Below are 12,047 nucleotides of genomic sequence, written 5' to 3' on the forward strand. Positions count from 1 at the left end.
ACTAGAATTTTCAGAAAGATCACGATCACAGTATTACTTGCCCTGCATTTTTTTTCAGAGAACCAACATTCCTGCATTTGGAATAATTCAGAAATACTTTTTAAAGAAAATTTCTACACCAAGATTTCTCTGTAGTGAGCATGTATTGGTCATGTTTTACTGCAGAATTTCTGTCCTGTTCTGGGCCTGCATTCTTGCAGCTATGGAAATTGTCTGATATTCTAGATTTTTCGAAAGAGACTTTTATTCTAGACTCCAAAATAAGACATGCTGAGCATGTGGTAATATAATAAAATTGGCAAACGCCACAATTTTCTGGATAAGATTGCCATTTAGAGGAATTTCACTCCATTTACTTCTTTTAAACTTGAAATCCTAAATTAAATTCTTTGCTACTACAAATAATGGAAAAAGTAGATCTGTAATGGCAGACTAATCACCACCTTGCAGTGCCACTTTGAGGGTTTTGGTATGTAGGGTTGATTCACCTTTTTTCTTTTCTAAACGTCAGAATCTCATAATGGCCTACAAACAAAAGACATCAGCAATAACCATCCCAGTCCTTGCTGCAGAGGATTCCCAATTATATTTGCTATGACATTCCCTGTTTGTACTTTAAGTTTCCTTGTTCATAACTCCAACAATGGTTAACATCTTAAAAGGACATTAAGTTAAATGGATGGTGTTACACAAGGAAGTTGTTTTCTACTGTCTATCTAGAAAATTTTGACCAAGTTCTGTACTTACGATTTCCCAGAACAGTCTCCTATTCTGCCATCATAGTCTTAATACTTGTCCCCTCATGCTTCTTCCTGTCCTGATTGTATATACATTCAAATCATTAACTTTCCCCTACCTTATCAATTCAGGCAGAAAGTTCTCTATCGCTGGCCTCTTCATAATCTTTAGTTCTTCCAGTCTTGTGTCACTTGCAAAGGTAATCAGTGAGGATCTTCTGTGTTCTTTCAGGTCATCACTAAGCTGTCACCTAGTATACAGCAGAAGAGAAACGGACCGAGTAACTACTCTAGTCACCATAGGCCTCAAAATTCAAAGTTAAAAAAAAAAAAAAAAAAGACAGAAAACTGCAAAAAACTACTGAGCAGCAGCTTCCAATCACCCTTTGTAAACAGCACGCAGATATAATGCTGTATCCTTAGCATGTGATCTAAAAACTTCTCCTGGGAGAAGCAGCCTCAGAAAAAAATGCGTAGACTCTTCTCTGGCACGTTTGTGATAGATTTTCTCAGTCTGTTCAGCCTGAGGTAATGAGCGGCCACAAGGCCTCATGAGACAAAGTTTACATGTCTCCAAAAGGACAAGGATCGTGATGGTGCCAAGGCAGCAACTGCATTTGAAATGCACACAATAAAAATTAAAAACATTAAGCATATCATGTAAACACAAGTACACACACTTGCTGGATATTTGTCATTGCATATTGGTAGAATAATAGAATTTGTATAAGAAATGTGAAAATAAAGGCCAATAAAGGCCTGCGAGACTCACAAAGAACCAAGGTTCTACTTTAGTTGCCTTTGTTAATAACTCATACTTTTCTTTCCTGGTCATCTTTGCACAGGAAGACACTTTACATGCACACTACATTAATTAGACATGTAAAAGACATCTCAAGCCTGCCAACTCAACTGCTTTGGGCAGTATTCCACCAGATTTCCAGACAATTAGCAGCTGGAACATCTGGAAATCCCAGACAAACGGCCACCAACCATGCAAAAATCGACTCCATATCACAGAAGTGTCTGATGCATCCCAGGAGTTCAGAGGCATAGACATCACAGGAGGTACTTGAGCCTCCTGGAGTGCATGCACAGTGAATCTGGCATGTCCAGGACACACTGGAGTAGCTGAACAGGCGTTGATCACGTACATATGCACAGGTTACTCATGTGCACTCAGAGAGTGGCCAGATTTACTATTCTGGGGCTTGAGGAGGCTGGAAGTGATGATATAGTGACCATTTCATTGCTGAGTTGCACAACATCATTCAGGCTATATCTTATCTTCCTAGTCTCTAGGACTCCGACGGTACGTCCCCCAGTTGGAGGAAGAGAGCTGAACTTTTGCTGTGTGTTGCTATTAATCTGGTGGTGTCCAAGATCAAGTCTCAGGAGCTCAAAACAAAAACCTCAATCTGTTTCTTTTCTTTCTCCCACTGGCCTAGAGATCTATCCTCTAAGACGTCAGGAAGGAAGTAAATACAGCTTATATCCAACCGTTGTAGTCATTGAAAAGGTAAATCTGACTGATGATATAAAATCCTTGTATTTTCTGAGGTGGTTTCAGCATTCTGGCTAAGATTTTCAAGTCCTGATGCCCAGAATTAGGCCCATAAAGCTCCTGTGCATAGTGTCTCATTCTCAAAGTGCTCAACATCCAAAAGTTGTTACAAGATGGTGTCTTTCCCAGTCTGAACAGACTTCTGTGTAAAAAACTTCTAGAGCCTCTACGCTGCAGAGCTTACAGCACTGGTTAATGGCTCTCACACTATAGCATTGCCTGAATCCTATGCCTTTGTTTTCAGCTCGTTCCTGATACTGTATTATGGCACAAGAACAATGCACAAGCCCTCAGCAACTTGCTGTCTCAAAAGGAATGGCATTCCTACAGCCGATTAATCTGCCAAAAAAGCTGAAAGGGTCACATCTCTGACTAAAAAGGCCTTCCACTTCAAGGCTTATTCCACAATTCAGTTCAGCTGACAAATGCACAGATGAGGATTTCTCAACTATGCAGTTTTCAGTAAGGGATGACCCACCCACATTGTTAGGAGAACTGGAAAAAGAGAAGCAATCCCCTGAAAGCGATACAACTTCACATTCAGAGGGCATCAGGATGCAGCACTGCAAACGAGTTCCCTCCTGGCTAGGAGAAAATAATCAGTATCACATGGGATCAGTTGTCCATATGCCTGGAGTCAGCATGTAGGGAGTGGAACATGACACAAAATGCTGGGAACATATGAAAATTTACTTCCCCTCTCCTCTTACAGGTCCTCAGGACCGTTTCCTTGCATCACATCTGAAATGGCAGCTAGTGAAATGGGGAGAAAGGAGAGTCTATGGCATGAAAGTTGTGGCACATTTACACCACAGGATGCAAAGTTCAGTGGTGACAGAGAGGATCTGAAGGCTGCATGACATGCTATAAAGAGAAAAACCTATAGGAATGTGCTGAGTTCTGTCCATATCCAAAATCAAACATTTACCACCCTGTTTATCCAATTACCATCCCATTTAGCTGAGCAGTACTTAACTGCAATCCTTCAAGGTTAGGGCCCCAGGAAGAGTCACTTTCCTGGGCAGTTCTTTGATTACCTTTACCTCCATCCATCCAAATATGCTGGATGCCCCCAAACCATTTGAGATCAGCAAACATGGGCTGAATTTTTTATCCAGTTCATTCACTACTTAAGCAGGGGGGAAAAAATAAAATAACAACTTTGCTTGTTCAGCTGACTTAATATTGAGGATAGGCAGTGATCTTCTTTTTCCATGAATATGCTAAAATTAATCCAATTTGCATGGGAACATATAAGCAGTAAATATTTATTCATGATTGGGAGGGAACCGATCCAAGTATGTAAACTAAAGGTAGACATTAAAAAAACAGCATAAACATCGATCACCTTAACTTTCCTACAATTAGCTGCCAGGTATAATTAATTTGTGCTTCCAGCCATATTAAATCACTAACAAGCATAACATGTTTGAAATAACGAAATAATTCCAAAAAATGCAATTAGGGAGATCCAGTTATTTCAGTCTGGGCAAAGTGACCCTCACTCTAATAGCCTAGTAGTTAATGAATCTGACTTTAAAAGAATTCCTTTTTCTCTCCATGAACACTATCTTTATTTTTTCCTAAACTTCATACTGAAGTTGCAAAGTTTAATTAAATATGCTCCAGTCTGGAGGAGTAAAAAGTAAGAGATGTGTCAGCAATAGAAATGGCAGACTTCATGTAAGCAGTCTGCCAACTAAGGGAGTCATATGCTGGGTTATTGTTAAACTAAAGCAGAAGGAGATAAAAAACATACAGACATGTATTTTTACATACTTTTAGTCGAGCATTGCGAGAGGACGTGTTCCTTAGCTGAAATCATTCCTACCCTGACTAAGGACAAGATTTCAAGGGAGAGGTAAAATTGCCATTCTGCATTTCCAGAATGTATTTTTTACTAGAAAATGGATCTCTAGTTTAGTACAGAGGAACTTTACTTCTCAGAAAGATCTCTGTGGTTTGAAAAACACTCCTGGCTTTGGGCTTAAGGTTGTGTTTGACAAAAAACCAGCTCAGAAGCATCAGTCAAAGTCAGTATCTCACTATCTTGATGCTTTTCTGCTCAAGGCTCTTAAGAAGAGGACTGCCATGACCAGGGAGCACAGAAACGTTGCTGTGAAAGCCTGGGTTACTTCCACAGCAACTCGGTGCGTGGATGAACCATACACACTGACCAAGGCCACGGGCAAACACACGTATCATTAGTTAGCCCTCTAATTTGCTAGTGCTCCTCTGCTGGAGATTTATTGCCTCTCCATCAGAGCCATAAGAGCAGACCGTATGAATGTTCCCCATCTCTGTCTAAATCAAAGCAGTTGGTTTGAGCTAAGCTCAGAAACTTTTCACCAAAGTAGATGAGAAGAATTCATGTGATCTGCTCCCCCAATCTGTTCTGCTATGAAGGAGTGCAAAGAGCTGTGGAGCAGTTGCATCTGCGACGGTTATTTCTACTCTGCCTGTAACCCAAATCTGGTCAACACGGTGCCTCAGAAGGATTATAAAGTCAGCTCGTGATTCTTTATCTCGAAGGTTCAGGTTATAGGTTGGGAAATCACTGTACTGTCGGGGGAACGGTGTACAATTTCAGACCAACAATTTTCCTTAGATCTTTCTTGAGTTTAACCTGAGCTTAAGGAACTTCATACCCTTGAAGGATAGGGCCTCATTTCCACTGATGGCCACATCAGGTTTAGGCAGCCCACAGACATACCAGTCTTGGTGCAGGAGTGGGAACTAAGATAAAAATGAGAACTTAAGAAGAAGAGAGACAAAAGAAAATAATCAAATAATCTCACTAGCACTTACGTTCATCTGTTGCCCTGTTACCAAAATATTTAAGCACCCAGTAATTTATGTATTTATCGTTCTGTGAAGGAAGTACACACTGTCATTCAGTCTGTCTGTGAAAAAGTGGAAAAGGGGCAGCATCTCAGCACGGCTGCACTCCTGAATCAGAAACTACGATATTGGTAATTTGGTTTTGAGAAAGAAAAAAAAAAAAAGAAAATAAGAGAAAGAAGTCTTTGGACAGGGGCAGTTACAGATCACAGCAACCCTTTTCTTCTTATTTCCATCTTTTTTTTTTAGCAGAGGAAAACTTGGCATTGTAAACAAGCAACGCTGATGCAACAAAGACAGGATACCTTTTGCAATTTCAGCTTCAGAGCCAGCCATGCAGAGATGGCTGTATAAATACATGTGGAAGGAGGCAAAAACAGAACTCTGTTCCCTGCTGTCCCCCAGTCCTGCAGTCAGCTGTTGAACTCCAGCTCTCAGCCCCTCCTCAGTGTTGGTGCAACGTAAGTTGGAGAAGCAAGACCAAAAAGAAATTCTTTGAGCCTGTGGGAGCAAAGGCATAAGCAGCTGAGGCACTGGATATTCAGAAGACTTTCTCAAGCTGTGACAGGACTTTCTCTACTAGCTGCTGACCAAGGACTTACTCTAATACTCACATGAGCTTTATTCTTCCCGTAATTCTACATCAGCCCCATTTCTATCTGCTTCATCACCATGCTGTTGCTCCTTCTCTTAATAGATCTTTCCATGTACACAACCTCTTCCTAGCAAAATCCAGCTACATAAATGCTTTATTAATTTACATTAATTCAACAGAGATCCAAGCAAAATTATCTGTCAAAATATAATTTACATATTAAAGAACAGGTATCCATTTGCTCCATTGAAGTGCACTAGGTTATGTTCTATACTATTGCCTACTCTGGGTCTAGCTTTCTTCTGCTTGGGTTGCAAATACTGTGGACTGCCTAGTTTTCTAAACATCAATTCAACACTCAGGAGCAGTCAGAAAAATAAATAAATCATATATTAGGAACTTCCACAGTTCATAGCAAAGAACACCATTATGCCACTGGATAAATCCATGGTTTGCTCACACTTCTTATACCCTGTGCATCGCTACCACTTCATTGCAAAAATTATAGGTTCAGTGCTCAGACAAGGGTAAAAAGGATGAGCCCAAGTGAGGAATTATGGTGGCTTCCACCATGAGGACGGCATTACCACTGTACAACTCCAGAGCCCCTGTAAACTCTTCCTGAGTTTTATTTTCCTTGGACACGAAGCATGGACATGCATGTACTAGCACTAAGACCAGCATCACAAGTATATTGTGTCTCGCACCCTAGCCTTCAGTGGGGACTTCTCCAGTTGTCCCCAAAGTCACAGAGACTGATACGATGCACTCAATGTGAGTGCACAATCAGCATGCAGGAGAAAGCTAAAAGGCCCTGACACCCTGCCTAACCTGTGATTTCATTTGTGATGTGCATGGTAAGAAGTTATTCCTTTACTGTGAGATTCAGCCTTCCTTCTCTTCAAAAGGATTGAACAAAGTAGACTATGTTGAAAGACAAGTTCAACAAATGCGTGACAGGGTTCTTGAGTGTTCGCTTGGCTGCGCAGTTGCCCTCGGTGGGCATTTTGCTGGCTCTCACACTCTTGCAGAAACGGGCATGTGGCCAGTCAGGCTGAGCTGCAAAAAGAGGGCACACGGGAGAACAATACGAGATCCTTTACAAGGTAATGGCTATTTTTCCTGTTCTCCTGCTTGAATTACAAGTTAAAGAATAAATATCCTATTTATATTCATCCTAGAATAAATATCCTATATTATTCTTGTTTTGCATACTGTTCTCTTAAACCTTCAGTGCGTTTTATATATATAAATGTAAATATATATATATATATTTTACTTGTAAATATAAGTATGTGCACGTGCATACACAGAGACACAAGTCTACTGGAAAATCTTCTGTCAAGATCCCCACTAGTGAAAAAGCATTAGAGCCACCATCTTATGCAATAGTTTCCACTAAAGGGACAGCTGAGCAGGCAGGGACTTGCCAGCCTAGAAAAAAGACAGTCTGGGCAGGCGACACATGGCAGAGGGCAGTAAATTAACGAGTGTCTTCAAAAAGGTAGATAAAAATTGACTGCCGTTTTCTTCCCGTATGAGAGCTGAGGGGCACCAAACGAAATTTGCAAGAGCGAGGCTGAAGAAAAATAAAAGTGAAATAAATGCTGTGTGTGCTACAGAACTCTTGAGAAAGGATATTGTGAGTGGCAAAAGTTTACATGGGCTGACAAAGAACCTGTACAACACCTTGAAGAGAGAGGCATTTAGGGTTACAAAACAGAAAAGGGGAAAAAAAAGATCAAATTTGTGAAATCTCCTGAGCCAAAAATGTTGGGAACTGGGAGAGTACTTGCAGGAATTATGTTCCTTTCCTTGTTTCTTTGTCTTTAGTCTTCCCTGTGCATCTGCTTATAGACACATGGATAGTGGACTCAATGAACCCCTAGACTGAGACAGGACAGATGTTCTAAAATTCAGGAACTGTGTATCACAAGAGGATCTGTCTGGGGTTTGTATTTATGTAGAGCCCTAACAATTAGAAACACATTAATCAATAGATGAGCATAGATTTTAACTCAGACTTCTCAAACCTAGAACTAATGTTTTAACCAGATCAGAGCTTTCCTCTCTGATACAAAGCATCCTGGTGCATCAAGTCTTTTTCTGGAGGACAAAGTATCCTGAGATGTGGCTCACAGATCCAACAGTTCACAGATTTACAGTACATTAACTATGGTCATGGGAAAATGTTGGGTTTTTCTTCTGTAAAGAGAGTCTTGTGTAATATGTAAATGCCATAAGGGATTAGCACAAGATGATATTTTTGCAGCGTGTGAAAGTACGTTGTTCCAATTCTCAGAACGTCCAGCACCGGCCAAGCCTCATGGCAGACCCAGAGGCACAACTCTCAATCCAACTGCCCATTAGAGATGGCCAGACCAGCTGAAAAGCCAGAAGCATATGCTAAACCAGTATTTTGCAACAGATATCTTCATAGACCAATATATCTGAGGTAGCTCCAACAGAAAACAGCTCAGGCAGAAAATCCCCTTTTTTCGTAACATATTTCACAAAGACTCTGTCCTTATAGAAAAGTGCTACAAAATTCAAATGAGATGAAAGCTCATATGCTTCTGTAAAAAGTTGCTTTCATCACCTATAAAACAAAGATTTTTGTATGTGTTTTTAGTATGTTGGTGCAGAGGTCTATTAAAAGACAATAATGTTTTGATTCGAATGGTAAAAAAAATAAATATACAAAATAGTAAATATTTTCCAGATCCTGTTCCAGAGGATCCTATATGAAGACAGTAGTATTTTTCAGATTGTGAAAAAATGTGATTAAAGAGGAATTAAGCTCACCCTGTATAGCTTATAAAAGTATATGCAATACTATCACAGAGTACATGAAATCAGGTAGGTTCTCTGGGACTGGGTGTAGTAAGGGGATGACAGAAAATGTTGCCATGTTTTTCAATATACATGGGCTAATGTTTTTTCTAAAAATATTAGCTTATCTGATGCTCTAATGCATCCAGTATCCTTTATGCAAATAACTTTCTCTTGATATCTTTTGATGAGTTAATTCTTACTGTTAGTTGTGAGAAGAACCATGTAATAAACAGCCATGTAAAGATGACGAAGCCTCTACAAACATATTTTTGAGCCTGGTATTTATTCTGTACTCTATATAGCAAAGTATAAGGGGACTAGAAGATGAAGCCAGGTCAGGAATGAGATTTTTATTACTTATGCACAAACATGCCAGGGTAAACTAAGTATATTTGTGAAGTCTGGGTTTTTTTTTGGTCAAACTACAGAATAGAGGGTTACCCCTTTTGTACACTTGAACAAAGGCTTTTAAGGACTGGCTTAAATGAGTAACAAGCTGCCTGTTAATCCCCAAAATGATGATATAGCAGTTCTCCATATTTAATCACCTGTTCTCTGTTCATATTTATTTTTTGGGGGTGGTTGGGGCTATAAGATGGTGTACTGTAGGTCAGACATCTCCCAAATGAAAAATGCTAACCAGAAATGTGAACCCTTTTCCACATTTGAAGTTACTGAAAACTTACGAAAACAAAAAAAAAAAAAAGGGAAAGTCCAGGAGACCACAAACTGCAGAAGAGAAACTTGCAGGATCAGACACAGTTTAAATAACCTTGTTGAAAACGTACAGTAAAGTTTAAATATAAAGCTAAACATAGTGTTGCATAGGAACTAGAACAGGAAGTGGACTGAAAAACAATTACGAGCAAAAAGGGAAATGAACAAGTCTATCTGATCTTTCCAGCTGACTTAAATGTGAACACTAAAAAAAAAAAATAAAACAGTGACAACTAATTTGTGATGTAAAATTATTCCTGTTTTAATTAAATTAAAATAAATGAATATAATTAATTATCTAGGTTGGGAGACGCATCTACCCAGACAGAATTCCTCTCTTAGACCCACTGAGGGGAAGGAGGTGGATCAGGCTGACCTAAATTTGGTTCACTGAAACCAAGGGTAAGATTTTCAATGCTGTCCAAGAGATTTCAACTATATCCCGTGTTCCGACTCCCTGGCTATGATCCCTGGAGCCTTGCAATGACTTTTCTTCTACCCATACTATTTTTCCTGCTGTGGTACAGCATGTGAAGTCCATATGCTATGATTTTATTTGGGTTGTCTACTTGTTAACAACATTATATCAAGTAAGGTGTGGGTCAGAAGTTACTCTTACACTACTGCCCACCATATTTTTTTGATTCTGTGCTCAGTGTCCTTTTGAAAGTTCATGAAACGGAAGCAAGAAAGCTTTTGTTTCTGCTGGGTTTAGTCCCTAGCCTGTATTAAAAATTGTAATACAGAGCTGCTGTTCGGGTTATGGAAGAACAGCGTTTCTGATATATTAAACAAAGACAGCAGACTTTCCAAGATTTTTTTATGTAATCTCCTGGCCTGCCAAGTGGCCCAGCACATGGTGTATGCAGATGCACTAGAAGACAGACAACTTTCATACCATAAATTCCTTTGCTGCTCTTCTGCTGTGAATGACAACAATATTTTCCACTCATTTCAATGGCAACAATTCCAGTCTTATCACAGATTGCCAGTTTAGTTACTCATGCTTAAAGTAGTTTGAATTTTAGAATAACTTTTTCTGACCCTCTTTTCCTTTTTGTTTCTTTGCTCCACAACCCCCTCTCCTCCCCTTTTTTTTTTTAAAAAAAAAAAAAAAGCAATTTGCTTTCTGCCATTTGGTTTCTCAGCAGGGCTGTTATCAGCACTAGTCACTAAGGGAGGACAGCTGGCAAGGGAGAGAAAAAGTCAGATCCTTAAGAACGTAACCGTGGATTTAAACATGTGAGCCTGCACCATAAATTATTTTGTTATGCAATTTGTATCAAACTCACTCCGTAAGTCAGGGGTATACCCTGCAGCATGTGAAGTTCATGGAAACAAACAAATAAGAGCCAGAAGCACACACTTATACAGATAAAGCAAACGATGAGACCATTTGTTGCAGAGCGGCATTTGTAATTCTGAGAACTCTCCCCTCATTCTGAAGCAGATAAAGTGGTTTGCAGAAAAAAGACAAGACTCACAGCTGGAGGAAACACAGGTGTCAAAGTCTGTTGTTACTGCTTTTGTTGTGGCTCTAAACAGACAGGCATTTTGATATGCAAGAAAGACAAAAAAAAAAAAAATAGATGCTTGGTCTAAGTCAGCCCAGGATTAAATGGGTTCAGCAGCCAGGTGGGTCATATTTTCCTCTTGCTTATTCTTTGTGTGATTAAGTCTTTCCTGCTGAAAGCAACCCAGATACTGTCATGCGAGATGAAGATCTGGACCACTGGTTTCAACCCGACTTCAGCAGCAGTTTCAGATCTGGCTTCAGTAAGAACTGTCCTTAGACTAGAGCTGAATTTGACTCACCGCAAGGAAACTTTTTAAGCACCCTTTGCTGGTTTTTCTGCCTGGGCATTATCTTGCTGGCTTGCTCTAACACAGTCAGCAGCACATTTTCAAACTGAAGACACCAGTATAAAGGGGAGCTGGAGCTTCCTGAAACCACTGCCTAAAAAGTCAGCTTGCCCCACGTACAAACCAGTTGACACAATTACTGATATTCCCCTTTGGTTCAAACCTGTACTAACTAGCAGACCTTGACAGCTGCCTCTGTTCTTTCCTATTACAAGGCTCAGAGGAGAAAGTTGCAGGGAATCACACTCTGCACTGGCATCCCAACGGTTTAATTGAAGACGAACACTTTGTTCAACTCTTGTCCTTTTCCCTGGGGTGGCCAGCATTGCTTCAAATGCCTGCTGACTTAAATGGCGACAGCTGCAGGACACAGACTCATGTATCACAAGCTGCGTGCAATAGGAGATAGCTGAAGGGCAGAACTTCAAAGACGCTGGTTGTAACCACTCGGACAGCACAGGGCTGCTGCCACGGCCAGTTGGTAGCTCCAAGCTCAGATGTGGGGCCGTGGCCTCACAAGCAATTGGACATTTGCCACGTCTTGGAGGTGCCATATATCTATCCCAGAGAGAGGCCGGAAGACAGAGGTGGGTACAGTGCTGACTGCTTTAACTTTTCTGTTGGCCTTGTTTGGTTCCTCCAAGACCTGATGTACACCAACGTGGGGATCCTTCTCTTTTGAGGAAGGAACTGCAGAAGAACTGACCTGATTTTTGCTTGCTTCCTCCAACACATCAGCTTCAAAAGATATGTTGAAACTTTTGAGGAATAAGAATAACCACAGTTTAAATATTATTTCTTGGCACCTGAAGAGTAGCTCACAATTATTCTGCCTTCACAGGAAAATTATCCACATCCTGATCAACATCAAAAACCTCAGGCACTATTGGCTGAG

General features: G+C 40.3%; 1 long non-coding RNA gene across 2 annotated transcripts in view; it reads right to left on the bottom strand.

The window, feature by feature from the left end:
• Positions 1 to 850: 850 nt before the first annotated feature.
• LOC310898513 overlaps positions 851 to 12,047 on the bottom strand; it is a 57,340-nt gene continuing 46,143 nt past the window's right edge. For both annotated transcript variants that reach the window (XR_014583352.1, XR_014583353.1), the window contains one exon: positions 851 to 988. This is a non-coding gene — a long non-coding RNA (uncharacterized lncRNA). The remainder of the gene's footprint in view (positions 989 to 12,047) is intronic.

The sequence above is a fragment of the Anser anser genome (assembly GCF_964211835.1).
Source record: "Anser anser genome assembly, chromosome: 4".
Classification (NCBI taxonomy): domain Eukaryota; kingdom Metazoa; phylum Chordata; class Aves; order Anseriformes; family Anatidae; genus Anser; species Anser anser.